Here is a 17,992-nt window from a genome sequence, read left to right as displayed (position 1 = left end):
GGGATCTGCATCAGTCTTAAATAGGCTCTGGTGCTTAGTGTCCTATATCAGGAAATAAACCCAGGATATGAATTTAAGGTCTTTATTTAGTTTGTAAGTCTTATGCTAAACAAGTTACGAGGAATGCTAAGGGTGCATTTTTTTTGCTCATGGTGTCAGTACTGTAGATCAGATATTTGGAGAGATGACAAGTTGGCTTAGGAGTTGTAAAAGTGCTGTCATTTGTAAAAACTTGTGGTCCTTTTGGTCTGAGCTACTTTTTGTTGGAAATTCTTTTCCTTTGGTGGCAGTATGCCTTGGCCTGCTTTAGAGGGACCAGGTGCACAGAAGATATTCTCTTGCAACTGAAAGACTGGATACGTAACGTGTATTCTTCAATCCTGTCTACTTGTACATCACCCCACCCCCCACCCTGAATTTCTCACCCAGGAACATTGAGTTCTGGCTTATATATTGTGTTTCTCAAGTATAGCCTTGCACAGCTATGCATGTTCAGTCAAGTTTTGATGGTCACATTTGTCACTGGTTATTTGATTATTTCTATTGTTGGTGAAGAGTCCATGCCTCAGCCCCACAGTTCTGGCACTACAAATGTAGTTGGACTTTATCGGAGCTCCTGATACTTGGGAAACCAAGAAAGTAATGATGAGGAGAGAAGAATTGCAAAAATTTTTCTGGAAAAATACCCTACATCCAACCAACCAAACCCAACACAACAGCTGGATATCACAGCTAGCTCTTTGTAACCATGGTGGTAGGGATGCCCTGGTCTAATGCAGAGTTCCCCAAAGTAATGCTTGTGTAAGGGCTGTAACTTCATGGAGAATTTTGAAATTGCTCTTCAGACCTTCTTGGCTGAGTTGTTCTGTGATCCTCATCCCAGAGTTCTCCTCAGTGACCTCAGAACTTCACCAAGCTGGATTTCTGTGGCTTTTGGGGACTGTCATCTTTGGCCATGAATTTTTTTAATTTTGTTTGTTTGTTTTAGGTAAAGTAGTTGGAATGAATTTGGAACTCATTCTGTAACTTGCTAGCAAGCTGGTAAAGGTTAGAGAAGACCTGCCTCAAAACACTTCAGAAAACATCATTGTATGACCCTGCACAGAGCATCTTTGAGTTACGTTTGTATATACAATATTTCCAGGTACCAAAACAAACACTTTGAAGGACAGTGAAATGGAAGTCAATACACATGGTTTAATCTGGACTGAGAAGCACGTCAGATGCTTTTTGAAATACAAACCTGTTAACTCAGGAATTTGCCCAAGAATTTACTTGAATTCCAAAAAAATACCGATTCTTTAAAAACATACAGTGATTTGAAAGGAATCTATGCCTGTCCTGTCTGCTGCAGGAAAAAAGGTGATTGTTTCAATCAGTGTGTTCCTGGACTTTTTAGTGTTTGCCTTCATGTCTCTACTTTGCACATGTGGTTCCTGCAATTGATTCATCTGGCATTAAGCAGTACAATTCTCAGGAGGAGTTTAACTGCTTTTTAGCAGTTTCAGTGAATATGTGCATAACTTAACACATGAGTCTCTGGTTGTGGTGGTGTGTTTGACAATGTCCAGTATGGATTAGTAACTTAAAAGGTTTTTTTTCTTATTATTGGGTTACAAATTAGTCAGCAGTTGAGTCATAAATCATAGAAATGGAATAATTTAGGAGGAAGATGTTTCTTTGCTACTTCGGAGAAAATATACTTTTTTTCCTCCTGTGTTCCCATTTATACCCATTGCCCCTTGTCTTATCATTGGTTGTCACTGAGAAGAGCCTGGCTCCGTCCTCGTGACACTCGCCCTTTACATATTTATAAACATTAACGAGGTCACCCCTCAGTCTCCTCTTCTCCAAGCTAAAGAGACCCAGCTCCCTCAGCCTTTCCTCATAAGGGAGATGCTCCACTCCCTTAATCATGATTGTGGCTCTGCGCTGGACTCTCTCCAGCAGTTCCCTGTCCTTCTTGAACTGAGGGGCCCAGAACTGGACACAATATTCCAGATGCGGTCTCACCAGGGCAGAGTAGAGGGGCAGGAGAACCTCTCTCGACCTACTAACCACCCCCCTTCTAATACACCCCAGGATGCCATTGGCCTTCTTGGCCACAAGGGCACAGTGCTGGCTCATGGTCATCCTGTCCACCAGGACCTTTCCCCTACACTGCTCTCTAACAGGTCGTTCCCCAACTTATACTGGAACCTGGGGTTGTTCTTGCCCAGATGCAAGACTCTACACTTGCCCTTGTTATATTTCATTAAATTTTTCCCTGCCCAACTCTCCAGCCTTTCCAGGTCTCTCTGGATGGCAGCACAGCCTTTTGGCGTGTCAGCCACTCCTTCCAGTTTGGTGTCATCAGCAAACTTGCTGTCAGTGCACTCTATTCCTTCATCCAACTTGTTGATGAATATATTGAATAGTACTGGTTTGGGAGTTTATTTTCTGTTGAAGGCAATGGAAGGTGAAGATTCTACATGCGCTTCTAACAAGTTGCAGATAAGAATCTGTACTGATTTGCAGTGTTGTTAGGAACACACATGGAATGAACAGCAACTTATTCCAGGTTCAGTAACATTCTTGAATTTGTTGGTCAATCTGTAATGTCTTTCCTATTAAGTACTGTTTGGATTTTCTACATAACTAACTAGTAAGGACATATATGTGAAACGTTAACCTTCTTAAAAGAGAGTTCAAATCAATGTGTCCATCACACCTTTACTCTTGTAAATCTCACTTGTGTTACTAGTAAGGAGAGACATGAGAAGAATTTTAATTGAGAGTGGTACTTGATCATGCTCTTTAAAGGCTGTTTATGCTTCAAATCTTGATCAGGAAGAGAACCAAGGTGGCGATGTTTCATTGAGAAGAAGGCAAAATGTTATTGCCTAAACTGATGTGTTTTAAAGAAACTAATTCCAGCTGATCTCCTGACAGATCTGGGTTGCAATATGAAAATCTGTGGTGTTGGAAAATTGAAAAGCTTGCAGATCGAGTATCTTGGTTAAGCTTAAAAAAAAAGTATGACATCCCTATAAACTAGGAAGGTCGTGACATCAATAAGCTTAATGACTTGTGGTGTTTGGTGCTTTCTTGATACCTTTCTTGAGCTCCATTTAAATAACTCGTAGTTTGTAAACATGATTATTCTGGTACCTTGCAGTGTTCAGCAGCGCTCCTTGCTTTGTCACGGCAAGCCTAAAGACTTCTGATTTTGTTGTGAAAAGTCTGATTCCTTCAAAAGAACACCACATAAAGTTTGGTTATTGCGATTGTTTAAATGATGTGGACAGCAAGCCAAATGTGACGTTTCTTTACAGAATTGGTAGAAATCTGCAGTCATCAAATTATGATTAACTACAGCTTGTAGTGATATTTATCAAACTAGCTGTAAGAACACTTTTTTTGGTTACAAATAAATACAAACAGAAAAAACCAACAGTTATTTAGTGAAGTAGTGTTAACAGACAGCTTTTATACCTCACCAGTTTTTAGCTTTCTTTTACTTCATGTTCACTTATTTCTTATGTTGTAGAATGTTAGTGATTTTTTTTTTTTCATTATGGATTTTTTTTTTTTGGTATGCTTTGGTTGTGGCACAAATAATTTTAGCTAGGATTATGTTTTTCTGATTTACTCTGGTATTTTTAGTGCAGAATTTTCAAGTAGTTTAACTTCACAATAGGAAAAACAATCATGACCAAGTTAGATTGCATTTAGTAGAAGAGTTGTAGGTTTTCTTCCTTTGGTAAATACTCCAGACAGAGTAGAGAAATAAATTGTAAAAGAATCGTATTATTGGTGGTTCACAAGCAAAGGAAGAAGAGATTCTTCAAACTGTATTTGGAGGAAGTTGAGTAAGATTATGTTAAGGGGAAGGAAGCATCAAGCTGTATCATCAAGTAGCTGCTATATTCCTCTTCCTACCCGTTGTCCCCTTTCACTCCATCAGCAAAAACCTCCAAAACCAATCCAAAAGACACTTCCCATCCCCAGGCAAAAGTCCAGATGGAAACGCAAAATTCATACGTATGCAAACCAAATAACTACAAATCTGTTAGAAATATTTACTAATAATGATGTGATTCTGTGCCCATGGTAACGGGGGGAACCAGATATTGTGGAGAACGAGTTAGAATTATGATCTTTTGATACTTTTCTCTTAAGATGTTTCTTTGTGGTTGACCATACAGACCACACAAATAGCGAGTTACTGAATGACTGAAGAAGAAATCGCAATTTCATGTTGGCAAGTGACATTTCCTTAAGTCATTCAGTGTTTTTAATATTCCACACACCCTCCCCCATTTGAAATGGTTTGGATCTTAAACTTGCTTCCTACTAAATCTTTTTACAGATGAAACGCTTCAAAGGGAAGGCTTTAATTTACCCATGTTTTGTTGTGTAATACACGTATGAAGTCTTGGCAGGACAAGTTCTCTTCGTATGAAATACACGGTTGGACAGAAAAGAAAACATTGAAAACTAAGTCTGTTAATATGCATTGTTCCGCTTTCAACTTCTTAGGATTGCGAGGCAATACACCAAGTTACACCGTTAATTGGAGGATAAAAATGGGTATTATTTGGTATTTTGAATCTGATCCAAGTTAATAATGATCATGAGTGTGTATTATGAGATATCTTTGTTGGCCTAGAATCTTTCTCTTGGATCTAACATTTCAGAGGAAAGGAAAGGAAAAAGCAATGAATTAACTGAGGAATGAAGGGATTGTCTGGGGAGACACTGAGGAAAGTTGATTTGAATTTTGAATGTGAATTTAGCAGCACGCAATCTACTCTGTGGAAATATTTTAAATTTGCACACAATGAAAATTTAGCTGCAGTGCCTGAACAAATGAAAGCCCATGAACTGAGTGGTGTGTTGAGCTTTCCCAGTTGCAAATCCAAGTCCTTTTGAGAAACTTAGACCACCATCTTTCAAGTGCTGAGTGCTACTTTCTGGAAAAGGAGGAAGAAGCACATAGTCATAATTTTTGTAGATGACTTTTAAGAGTGACTCCATTTAGACAATTATTTATTTTTAGGACTTGGCCTGCAGTACCTTAGTTTCCCTTTGGTTCAAGAAAAAGGAAGAGTGCCAGTGATGAGCCACATGAGGAGGTCTGACATCTTCCCCCCCGCCAAAATGGCTGTGGGAGTTTGTCTTCTGTTCAACTTGGGGGTCACTAAATGAAAAGATGAGTTTTTACTTTGGATACTCTTTGATTTCACATTGCAGGCTGAAAGGGTTATTGAGGTATTCAGTATTGTTTTAGTCTGTTGGTGATTGCTGGGATTTTTTTCTTTCTTTCTTTCTAACACTTGTATGAAGCTGACCAAGACAGGAAAAATTAGATTCAAAATAAGATCCTTGACGGCTGTCAAAAAGGCAGAAACCAAAGCTGGGAGGACGTTGCAGACAGTCTGCAGAACGAGCTCTCCCTTGGAGTCTGCGCCCCAGGAACATAATAAATAATCTTTGACAATATTCAGAGGGTTTCTCTTCCATCAGGATGGTGGTAGAAGTTCAGTGGTTTTCTTTATTTCCACCTAAATACTGGAGTGGAGGCATCATCTAATTTATTATCAGATGCTGGTAAACTGTGCGGTCAAGTAGACATTTATGAAAATCTTTGTCTCAGTGTTCCTTTTCTAAGATGTCTTATTACTTCATTTAAGTTAGGGATGACTTGGACTTGGCAGGAGCTGTCTGAGTATATGCTAGTCTTGCAAACTCCTGGAGTATGAATGACTGGTTACAGATGGGTGTTTGAGGAACTGAGTAAAAAGACTCTTCTGCTTGATGAGCATCAGAATTCTGCAGCACTTTGAGAGGTGAAAGTCAGTGAATCGAGGTGAGATGGTCAGTGCCACAACAGCTATAGAAACATTTTATAGCTGTACATGTGCTTTGGAAACAGAATCCGGGAGCTGAAGGTTTTTGGTGTGGCATAGAATAAATAAGTAATGTTGTTAGGATTTATGTGTATCATCACCTTTGACTTGTTTAGTTACAGGGATATTTCTCCACTTAGTGCTGTGAAGCAGTGTTGAATGAAATCTTTATGATATGCATAAACATTTGAATATATACTGATCTGTACCTTTGGTGGTCAGGCTGCTTATTGCCTTAACTCTGAACTGGCAAAACTTTCCAGCAAAAAGAGGTGTGTCCCAGAGACCTTCCGAGAACAGTAACATTTAATTTAGCAGTGAGGAGATGATTTCTCAGGACACATGCACTTCTTCAACGTTTCAAGTCCAAAGTCGCTGACCAGACAAGTGTTCTCATAGAGCAGAAATAGCCAGCTGGCAACCCAGAAATGAAACCTCCTCTGCAAATCTGTTTCTTCTGACCCCTGGGAATACCTGGACACAAGCTGTGCAGCATGCAGCCTGAAAACTGCGTGTTTAGCCCAGGGCAGGAGGGTTTGTATAAGGAGGCGCTTATAAAAATGTTTTCTGAGGTACAGCACCATGCAAACAGCTGTGCTGTTGTCAAAGGCAGCCCACCAGGGCAGCTGCTTTTGGGCAGTACCCTGGACTCGACTCCAGGTAGGACCACTGAAATGTTGCCATCCCACAGTACTCCGTGATCCTTGTTAGGGAAGGGTTGTTAGTACGGGTCAAAATGTTGCCTCCTCACTGGGAATGCTAGAGAAAAACTTGTGACAGGGCTCATGTGCTGCAGGACATGGCAGCTGGGATGGCTCTTGAGGAACCTACTTGGATCTTCTAGGGCTGGATGCGAGTCAAATACAAAAGAGTCTGCTAGGCAGGAGGTCTGGATACTTGGGAGGGCCCATCCTCTGCCGAACATATCCTATGGTATGTCTGCTTTCTGTTATCTTCCTCCTGTTTTTCATCTGCTGCAGACTTAATGACTGTTGTTCTGGCCCTCAAGCATCTGCCTGGAAAGAAGTGTGTGTCTGCTGGTGGAGAGGTCACTCTCCCTGTTGTAAAGTTGCAGAATGGGCAGGAAGCCAAAGGCTGTTGATAGGGGTTAAAAGAATCTGTACAATCGAGAGATATGGGAAAGGAGAGCAGTTAAGTTGACTGACTTTGCACATTAAATGTTAGAATGGGGTGCTGGGATTAAGACTTGCTATATATGTGGCAGTGGGGAAAATAACATCTCAGGATCTCTCAGGTCAGAAGAAGCCTTATCAGGCCTGTAGTCCAACCTCCTGCTCACAGCTGGACCAGCTGTGAAGTGGGACCAAGTTGCTCTGGGCTTGATCCTGTTGTATCTTGGAAAACTTCAAGGCTGGAGGCAGCTCTGCCTCTGTGGGCCCCGTTCTGGTGCTGCTCTGTCTTTGGGAAAAAAAGGCTGCTTCTGACACACAGTCTGGAGCTCTCTTGTATCGATGTATGCCTGTTATCTCTCGTCCTCCCACCGTGTAGTGCTGTGAGAAGTCTGCGAATAGCCTGTGGCATCTCTTAGTATAGGTCAGCCTTCAGTCTTTGTTAGGAAATTGTAACTTTGTGATTAATTCAAGTAAATAAAAATAAATATGATCTTGGAATTAATGTCTGGGATAGAATAGCGATAGATTATATTATGCAGCATAACACAAGTGTAGCTATATTTGAGCAAGCTAGCATTTAGACACTAATTAAGAGCAGAAAATCTTTGTTTAGTTTTGAATGTATTATTTGAAACAACTTAGACCCTTCTCTTAGTAAAAGAAACAAACAACTGTCCCCACCCCCCACCAATTGAACACAGTACTTAAAATTGTGTTACAAGTCTCCGAATATCATCAAAGTAGCTGATCTGTTCTTAGGAGTGGCAAAGCATCTGTCCTCTGGGGAAGTATCTGACCTTTGGATTTCAGAATTTTAGATACCGGTGATTTAAATAATCAGGGTTTGTCTCTGTATCCAGAGGCTTTATATTCATTCCTGTGGAGAGCTAAAGGATTAGCAAGGTATTAGCTTCCTGAAATAAACAGAGGACCACTCTCTCTTTTTCTGGATTTTGTTTCTGATTTGATGAAGCAAAATGTTACATGCATTCAAGAGGGTTTATTTTATTCTTTCATAAATAAAATAATAGCTTGTATAAACAATACAGATTCACTATTTGTGTATTTGGCTGATCTGATTAAGGGCCCTTTCTTTTGATATTTGACCAACTAATAAAGTGTGTAAGTGGTCACTAATCTTTATTTTTTAGAAGAGATGACCACTGTAGAAAGCTCAACTGTCCTTGTCCTTTTGTGGATGCTCAGGGATAAGATGAGAGGTACTGGGTGCAAGCTGCAAAAAGGTACATTACAACGAGGATAAAAATTTGCATGATGAGGGTAGTCAAACACTGGAGTTGGCTTCTCAAAGGAATAATGGGATTTCCGCCCATGGAGATGCTCAGAACTTGCCTAGACCTCTGAGCAGCCTGATCTAAGCTGACCCTCTGAGCAAAGGTGAAGCCATGTGGCCCTCATAGATGCCTTCCAGCCTGTATCATTCTGTCAACATCCAGTATTTCTATATTAGGAATTGTAGTGCTGAAACATTAAACCTTAATTACTTAATTTGAAAATGTCTGTGTAAAAATATAGTGCTTCTTATCAAGAAATTTAATTAATGAAATTTTGTGTCACAGGTGACCTGCAAGTCATTTCAGCATATCTGTATTGAGAGCATCTTGAGTTGAAGGCTGACAGATTCTGATTTATTTCTACAAGAAGTGCATTTCTTTACTATTAAGAGAAGACGGCTGCTTGTGGGTGATTGTGGATTAATGACTCCTTGGCGAAGACTTTTGTAAATTGAGGATTGAGTACAGTAGATGAGAATATTCTGAAGACAGCTTGAAATAAATTTTACTAATCTATTTAAATGTACGTGAGTTTGATGGTTCATTTGGAGGTGAAATTAGCATTTATTTCCATTTGGAGCATCAACTTATAATAGTAGATGTTATCAGAGCATGCAAATTTAATTAGGAAGTAATTAAAGAGCGAAGTAACATCAAATGTGTATGACAATTTTCTTGTTCCTTTTTCAGTCTAATTTTGGCCTTGACTTAACATAAATGTGCAGTTTATGGAGCACTTGTTCTTCTTTCCAGTGGCATAGAAATCAGGGGTTGTATTAAGTCTTACTGACTCTTCTGCAGTAAATGAGACTGGGTTTATCTCCTTGACTTTCATTGTCTTGCTTTAAAAAAAACTTGAGTTGTTGGTGTTTTACTTCAGTTGCTCTTTAAGTCTGTCTATTCAGTGCCCAATTGTTGAAGTTCTTTTTTGGTGTTCTGGCTGTGTATAGGATGTTTCTGGAGGAGACGTGAATGCAGCTGCAACTTGAGCAGTTTCTCTAGGGTCATGTCTCTTTTTATTTTACCTGGTTGGCATTTCGCATGTATCAGTGCTTTGCTATGTTGAGAAGAATATGGCTTAAATACAAGTCATTAAAGACTAGAATTTTTCAGGTAGGAAGGGACTATTGTCTGAAAGGCATAGGAGTGCATGGTGCCTGAGGTATCATCTGCAGTTTGCTTTTTAGCTCTTGGATGACTTCAGCAGTAAAGAGCAGCGTTTAAGAGTTGTATTATATCTAGTAGAGTAGCTGTAATGATCTGTCATTACGACCCCTTTCGTGGGGGTCCTCCCCTTTGCTGTCAAGTGTGAATGTGTCTGTGTGGAGATGTCTACATTTGGAGGGTTGGCATGGGAATCGGCACATTGTCTTAACAGAGTGGGATATAAGCTGAGGCCTTCACGTTATTTCAGCCTGGTTATCATTGGGATTGCCTGCTCAAACAGTGTGCCTGTCATTATGTGTGAGAAGCAGAGGTTTCATCTGGTTACGGCGCTTATCTGCTCTTACCTGCATTTCTGGAGCTTGGAGACAGGACATCATCTGCAGAATTTTGTGCCCTGAATCATTATTTCCTAATTAGTCATAAAGCAGAGATGTAGTTTAAATCACAACATTGCAGATCTTCTACCTCCACTCCCAAAAAGTTGTGTTTAAGGTGTGGTGGTGTTTCCTTCCCCTTTCCAGCATTGCCTGCTTTCTAAGATGTTATATTTGCTCTTGGAGACAGCAAGAACACTAAGTTATGGATGGTCATACTGGAGATGGATAAAGTAATAGTTGTTGAAAATTTTTTTAAGCAGTCTGTAGTGACAAGTGTCAGTAGACTTTGGTGTGTCACTTCTGCTGTTTTCTGTTATGAACCTCTAGGACTGATGTATGAGGAGGTGAAGTGTGTGCCTTAATGCATTTCCTCCATCTTTCTTGAGCACTGGCAGGTTAATGGAGTCTTCACTTGGAAGTATGCTTTCATTTGAAAGTATGTCAAGAATGCCAGTAGGTAGATTTAAATAAAAAGCAGAAGAATCCAGTAATACCTGTGAGGAAAAGAAAGTACTCAGGTTGCTGGAGTTGTGAACTTCACTGAAGGAAACAGGCATAGGAGCTTTACGTGCCCCCACGCGTTCAGGTTTACAATGCTAGAGCTTGGTTTAGCAGAAGTAGTGAATGAGAAACAGTAAAGAGAGAGGGCTTTGGAGGAAGCCAGGAACTGAAGTACTCCACCTAGGCATCTTTTACAAACAAAGCTGATCCTTCTGTGGGCTTTTAAGGTCTTTGTCAGAGGGAAATGCCTGACGCTTTCAACCTGGTGTGACTATTAAAATAGCTGGAGGCACACAGAGGAGGTGTTGCCCACAGTTGTATTCCTTTTCTCAAATTCTATGTACAGCAGAAGTATGTTGTTACCTAACTTATTTCTCACCATTAATGAGAATTCAGATGGTCCTGACCTCTTGCTTCATCTGGCTAAAGATGGTCTTTGTATTCATGTCTCTTGCAGTGCATCTGAGAGTGCACTGGTGATCTAGAGAATGTGTGCTAAGCACACCTGTACTGGAAAAGGCAGAAGTTGGTCTTGATTCATGTAATGTTTATGATCCATTTGATTTATTTCAGTTGGAAAGCAAGATTTTATCTCTATTGGACATGGAATAAGTACTAGCACTCAATTACTGTAATTCCTAGCAATAACTGATTTGGGCTTCAACATCTATGCCTTGTTCAGCTCCCACTGCTGTGTGTTTTGTTTGTATGTGATGTGTTCCTCAACTTCTCTCTGATATAACCTGTAAGTTTTGTAGGTTTTTGGAACATGGAAACAGGTAGGAAAGTGACTGATTAGGTCTGAGTAGGTTTCTGTTGAATATCCGTGATGTGTGGCACAGAAGAAAACTCATGCTATTTCTAGAGTTTCCTTTTTTTATATATTCTGATGGCACCAGGATGGTATGTGTGGACTAGTTTATCCACAGAGGAATACTTGCAAAATACCTTACGTGAAGGGAACACAACCAAGTTGGATGTCTGTATAGCATTTGTATTTCTTTTTCTGTTTTCAGGAATGAGACATACAAATAAGCAGATTTTATAGTGTTACTTTATCAATTTACTGCTTTACTGGAACCAAGTGGTTTGTGATTGCTGCGAGTTGTTATTCAGCGCTTTTTGTGGAATGTCTGGTGAGGTCAACAAGAAAATTCTATTTGATTTGTTAAAGTCTAGGAACGATGCCGAGAAGTACTGAGGTATTCAGCTGAAATAAAAATAGAGGCATAACTAAAACTTATGGTGGAATTCTTGGTGGGATGCAGGAGTGCAAATGTTTTATGTTACAGCAAGCAAATTGTTTAAATGACAAGGACCAAAAAGGAAGGACAGCTAAGAGAAATTATTCAAATCATACAAATGTATTATTATAAATGGATTTAAGCTTATCAGCATCAATTCTGAATAAGAATGTTTGGATTAGTAGTAGTCGAAGTTTAGTTGGCTATATCCTTTATCTTAACAAAACTAAGATGTTTCTAATAAAAAGTGCAGATATTATAAAATATATGCTGACCCAATTGAAAAAATAGCTTTTCTTCATCTGATAGAAAAATATTTTTATAATCTTATGTAATTGTACAAACTACATAAATAAACCCTTCAAGGAATGCCTGTAGATTGGAAAAAGAAAATGTCTGAACTTGATGGTAACTACTGTGAAGTGTCTCTTGTGTTTTTGTGGGTCATGCTCAAGCTGGCCACCCTGATATTATGTTTTGAAAACGTAGTTGCAAATGATGTGTTCTAACTCTTTGAAGGAAAGAAAGCCCTTCAGTGCAGCAGGGAGCTTTATGTAAGGCATGGGCGGGGGTGGTTTTGGTGACTGAAATTTGTTTGCTGAATGACACTTGGTTTCTGGAGCGTAATGGATGTGGCTGCTGCCAGAGTTCAGTGGTGGGTCACGGAGATGAAGTTTGTTACATGTCATTTATTTTTTTCATTAGGTAATTGCCACTTGATAAGGTTTTGAAATGATTATGAGGAGACATCTAATCTGAAATAGGTAGCTTGGTTCTTTGCTGTGCTCCTCTTCCATTTGGGGTTTCGACAGCCTCTGGATAGTCTTAATTTTTGGGAGAACATAGATCCTTTCCTCGAGCACTAAGGGTACAGGTTTTGTTTTCAGTGTTTAACATGCCAGTGTATTTCTCAGAGGAGTTTCTCCTCTAGAGCAGAGACTTGATTAAGTGAGAGGTAACCAAGCTGTGCCACCCCCTTGGCACTGACCAGCAAGGGTTCTCCTTTCTCAGAACTTGCAGCAGCGTTTTTGTCCAAGTGTGGCATAGTCAGGAAGACATAGGCTAGCTGCCATTTCTGCTTCCTGTGTCATGGGATGCTTCTGAGCCTTCATTAGGCAGGGGCACATAAGGACACTGGATAAGCTTGAACTGTCTTGGCTGCTTCCAAAGTTTAGCTGTTGCGACCAGTGCGTTCAAAACTGAGCTATTTTGATGCTTGGTTTAGTTGCATTTCTTTGAAGGATGTCAGTCTCTTGGGATATTCAAGGCTGAAAAGTTGAAAAGTTTTTTGCATGCTGCTGGCTTTGCAGCCACTTTTGGCAACTCAGCTGATGACCACAGGGAGAACTTGGGCTCGGGCAATGCTAGACGTTGGCTGATGTAAGTAAAGTAGGAGTGGTTTATTTTTGGCACCAAGGAAGGCAATTAGTTCTTGTTAACTATGCTTAAACAGCACCTCCTGCGTTAACTGATTTTGAGACTGCAAGTCAAACCAACTCGTTTGTGCTGATACTTTTGATGAAGTCTTTCTGAAGCTGTTGTGACCCTAACAAAATGAAAATATGGAAGTGGGATAAATGTTAGGGAATCAGGACTTAGAGTCAAGGTGTTCCGAGTGTACTGTGGGAATATAGATAAACTAGATGGTTTGGGTCCTAAAGGAGGAGGCATAGTTCCAAACCTAAAGGTTTGGAGGCATAGTTCCTTGGTGCTCACACAACATTAATTCTTTTTACTGCATCCAGTTTCTGTTAGGCCAAGTAAATAATGCGTTTGAAAGAGGATTGCAAGCTGTTGTCAGGGTTTCACTTCCTAATGATGTTTTTACAGTTTTAGCTGGAGAAGATGCTGATGCTACCCTTTGATTTCTGCTCAAGTAAGCCTGTGCGTTTTGAGTACTTGTGGTGTAACTGGTTACTTGAGCTTTGCAAATACAGTGTTAATTAAGTTTGGCTTAATCACAGTCTGATCTGATTTGGAGCCCATATGTGAGACTTCCATTGTCTGTATTTAAAAATAAAAATCTATCATTTTGAATCTGAGAGGTTGGTGATATTAAAAGTTCTTAATAGAGTGAAATGCAGTTGAAGGTAGCAGAAACTAAAATACTTGTGTTGAGGTTTAGTGCTGAGCTGTTCCTGATATAAGGTCTATTTGTTTATCCTCTCAGTTTAAATATTTACTTGCTTCTGTAGAGGTAAAAATAAAAGTGCTCATCCTACTTCTTGCATTTCTGTGTTTTGCAGTATGGTTTTTATGGCTTCACACACCACGTACACACACAGTATTTGGTACCGGCTGCTCACTCCCTACAACAAAATAAACACAATTTAAAAGCTCCTGAGAATCCTGAATGGCATATGTTGTTAATTGACTTCCCCTGCCCATTCTAGGAGTGTCAGAGGTTGTTATGGTCATAGAAGATGGAGTTAGAAGAGAACTTCTTGCTTTAACTGTCAATGCTGAATTCCTGCACTTGCCAGCAAGTTACTTAAGTTTTTAGTGCATACAACAGTGTTGTAGCAAAATATTTTTATTAAGTGCTGCAACATCTCTCTGAGCAGGTTAATCCCATTACTGCCATCTCTCACAAAGCCTTTCCAGGCTACTATGATACTGTGGTGATTTTTTTTTTTTTTTTTTTTTTAACCTGTGTAGCTTTCCCCCACTAAATTTTTCCCTGCTCCCTTATGTACAAAATAATAAAACAACAAATGATGTGAATTGACTTACAAAGTTTTCCCAGTTACTTTGGGTATGTCTGTTCCATGTAGTGCACTATAGTGCAGGAACACCTGAACTACTTGTTCTGAATGGGGCAGACTGAGAGTCAGAGGTAAGATAATAACCAGCCATCTCAAGGCTGGTTAACCGAGGTGGAGCATTTCACTGAGGCACCTACCTGTTTGCCAGGCACAGCAGTGAATAGCGCTGTGTTTGCTGCCTCTGCCACCTGAGTTGGGTTAGCTGGAGAATCTTGTCGTGATGGGTTCATGGAGTCGTGCTCAAGTGAGCTTGGACTCGCTGCCCCTTGTTGGCTTGTGTGCGTCCACTTGTAAATTCTAAGGTAAGCATTTTATAACTCTGATAAAATAGGCAGAAAAACTAGGGAAGAGGCCAGGGAAAGCCAGGCGCATTCAGTAACGCCTCAGTTGCTCAGCTGGGTTGGGATCAACACAGATTATTTCTTTTTCCCCTGCTGTAATGATGAGAAATCACGTAGTTCCTTGAAGGGATCCTCTTGCTCATCACAGGCTGTCAGTGCATTAATTACCAGTCTTGCACTTTATAGTAGCTCTTGTAGCAGTTCATGTGCTCTCAGTGAGTATAATTTAATTGGGAAGATGATGCTTGTTTAAGCTTAATGCTGTGTGTTGATTTCTAGTTTGCTACAGCTCCTTTTCCAGGAGCTACTTAAAAGATTTCTTAGGTTTATGGAAGTCCAGTTGTTAGAGTGACTTCTGTTTCAAAATGGCAAAGCTCTGTGGTTTTATTGTCACATTTATATTCTAACCTTTTTCCCTTTTACTTTATCTAGTGAAAGAACAGCTTTGGTGTTGAAGAGAAACGTCAGAAAGGAATGGGCCCTGTTCTCTTGAAGCTGTTTGCCCTGATGCCGGGAATGCTGTAGAGGTTAGTGACGTGGACACTTAAGAGCTTTTGTAGAAATTACCTTTTGATTTGTAATTGGCACACTCAGTAGCATCTGTGTGAGGCAGTTCATTTGCCTGTCACAGCAAGAGACTTTATTCAGGCACAGCCAGAACACGGTCAATTTAAAATTGCTCTATTAAAAAAAAATTTAGAGTTTTGTTTATTCGCGTAGATGCTGTAGAAATACAGAGCTGTGTGATCACAGAAAGTTGTGTGGTGCCCTGCACGTTCAAGGGTCAAGCTGAGATAAACTTGGAGGTTTTAATTGGTAGGTTTAAAAACAAAAAGCGAGAATTATCATAATACATGGTTATTTTTTGAGCTTTTCAAGTCTCTCATTTTTACTTCGAGAGAAGAATACTCCCACTTTTCAGTAGAATGACAGGCTGTGAGGAGGTCCATTCTGTATCCACACAAAGGTAGTTATCTCTACTTTTGCCTCAGGTGACCTGTATTTTGGCTTTATATCCTAGTTTCTTTGGATTTTGCACAAGCTGGACTTGCTGTGAGTGTTTTTTCTGATAGCTGTATAGTCCTGCTACAAATATTCTGGGCTACGAGAGGCCTCCTCTTGCAAGTAGAACATTCAATCTAATTTACTTTCACCTTTTTTGTTACGCTAAAGAGGGTTAAGTGGATTTATCACCTGATGCGTTTCTTCCTAAGTAGTGAAGTCAAAAAAGCTCATATAACTATTAAATTCAGTATTGCTTTGTTTTGCTGGTGCAAAATGGATGAAGGGGAGGTGGATGAGGTAGGTATATTGAAGTACTCCTAGGCAAAGAAGTGAATTTCTATAGGAGCACTTGAGTTAAAAGTCTGTTAGACCTGTCTGGTTATTGTAAAGGATTTCTAATCTTTCTTAGCTTACTCTAAATGCACAGATGTGTATAGTGTGGCTACTGAAGAGTAATGCGCAAGCTTTGCTAGTATACCCTTTAACATATAGACCCTTTTGGAGGAAAAAATCCCCAAAAACAACAAAACAAACAAAACAAAAACTCACCGTGGAAAAAAATGCTGCAGCACGCTACGAAGACAGAAAGTCATGAGGTGACCCAATGGAAAAAGACCTGTTAGTGCAAGGAAGTACTACTTGGCATTGCTCTTTGAGGCACATAGAGCTTAACAACTGTTCTTGTAAGCGGTGTCATTTCTTATGGAGAGCTTTAGTTATTCATATGTTCTCACCATATTTATCTTATTTGATACGAAACTGAGAGTTGCAAAATGTTCAAGGGAGATATCGCTTCTAAAAACCCCAAAAGACATCCTTCTTTATGAAATCCTGCATTTCAACATCAATGCTTTCATTCTAGCTCTATGCTGCTTCTTTACTCTATGTTTTATTCATTAATAAAAAAAAAAATCTGTCCACAAGTGAGTTTGATAGAAATATGCCTTCTTTTACTTTCATAGAAAAATAACTTGCTCCCTTCAAACTGTCATGTTTAGATTTTTTTTTTTTATATATTCTACTTTATGGAGAATAAAAAAAAAAAAATGAAAAGCTCATCTCCCCTCTTGTTAGTCTCCCTCTTGACTTAATAAAAGCAGTTGAAAGCAGACTGTTGAATACAGACTCTTTTGTGGATCTGCGAAGGCTGTCTTGTTAGTATCATGATCTGTTCTTCAGATACTTATGGTAATACTTGCTTGGCATTGTATGTATCCTGTTCTTCCAGTTCTGAGGACATGCAACAACTAGCAGATCTTATTAGCTTGGGTTTAGTGCTTCTGTGGTTATGTTCTATTCCGACCTGGACCTGCTGTACTTTATTTGGTCGGGCTCTCCGTGGGGCTGTGTTGAGTTTTTTTTTTCAGCTGTGGCATGTCTTACCTGAAGCTACAAGGGTAATAGTAAAAGTCGTGGTGCAGTTTATATACACACAGAAGATAATGAGGTAAGGGAGGACAGCCAACCAACATGAATTTGTCAGGGAGGAAATTGTATCAAGCCGATTAATTTGCTTCTGTGACAGATGGATTGGATTACTGCATCAGGGAGGGAAGGGCTTGAAGTGATGCGACTTGAAATGCAAAAGGTTTTGAAAGATATCCTTTTGAATGTAATACATGTAGTATTGTGTGGTGGTTAGTTTGTTGGGTTTTTTTACTTCAATAGGACTTTCCTTAAATCACTGTACTGCAGGAGCAAAATTTATTAAAGATGGTTCAGTGGAGCAGTTAACAGGGATTCAGAGTCACCTGGAAAGGCATTTGAAGCAGTCTTCTGTATTATCTTGCTGTCCCTGGATTTATCAGTAGTGACATCCCTGATTTAGATGATGTAGTAGAGTCTGCTTACAACATGTGCAGATGATGTCAGTTTGGGAGCAGGCGATATGGGCACCACAAAGGGTTCATATTAAGGTGTTTGACTTTGTAATTGTGGTAGTCTAAGTATTTCTGTATGTTTGGTTGACATGAGTCACCTGATACTTGTTTGCTTGCTATACCACAGTAACTCAGTCAGTGTATATTACCTTAGTATCTTGAGCTTGGTGAGTTGGATGACCTCTTCCAACTCTCTTTTTTGTGGTACTTTTCTATCCTTTAGTAAATTACAGCACTGAAACCTTGTGCTTCAATACAGGTGGTTCTAATCTTTCAAAATGATGTATCTGGCTTTGAGGTCTTAGGACACAACTGAGATACACATGTGGAAGGTTAGAAATGCTCTTGGGAAGTCCCAGGATTTTCCTCTTGTGCCGGAGAGGAGCAGGAGGC

The 17,992-nt window shown here is 39.8% G+C and overlaps 1 protein-coding gene across 5 annotated transcripts in view; it reads left to right on the top strand.

The window, feature by feature from the left end:
• The window catches only part of WDFY3 (WD repeat and FYVE domain containing 3), a 173,097-nt gene that overhangs the window by 19,135 nt on the left and 135,970 nt on the right, over positions 1-17,992 (top strand). For 4 of the 5 annotated variants that reach the window (XM_065634846.1, XM_065634845.1, XM_065634843.1 and 1 more), the window contains exon 2: positions 15,147-15,241. The exons of the other annotated variant lie outside the window; for it this stretch is intronic. The gene's annotated coding sequence lies outside the window, so the exon portion shown is untranslated. The remainder of the gene's footprint in view (positions 1-15,146; positions 15,242-17,992) is intronic. 5 annotated transcript variants of the gene reach the window in all.

Source organism: Caloenas nicobarica, chromosome 4 (genome assembly GCF_036013445.1).
Source record: "Caloenas nicobarica isolate bCalNic1 chromosome 4, bCalNic1.hap1, whole genome shotgun sequence".
NCBI classification, from domain to species: Eukaryota; Metazoa; Chordata; class Aves; order Columbiformes; family Columbidae; genus Caloenas; species Caloenas nicobarica.
This window is presented reverse-complemented; position numbering and strand designations above follow the sequence as displayed.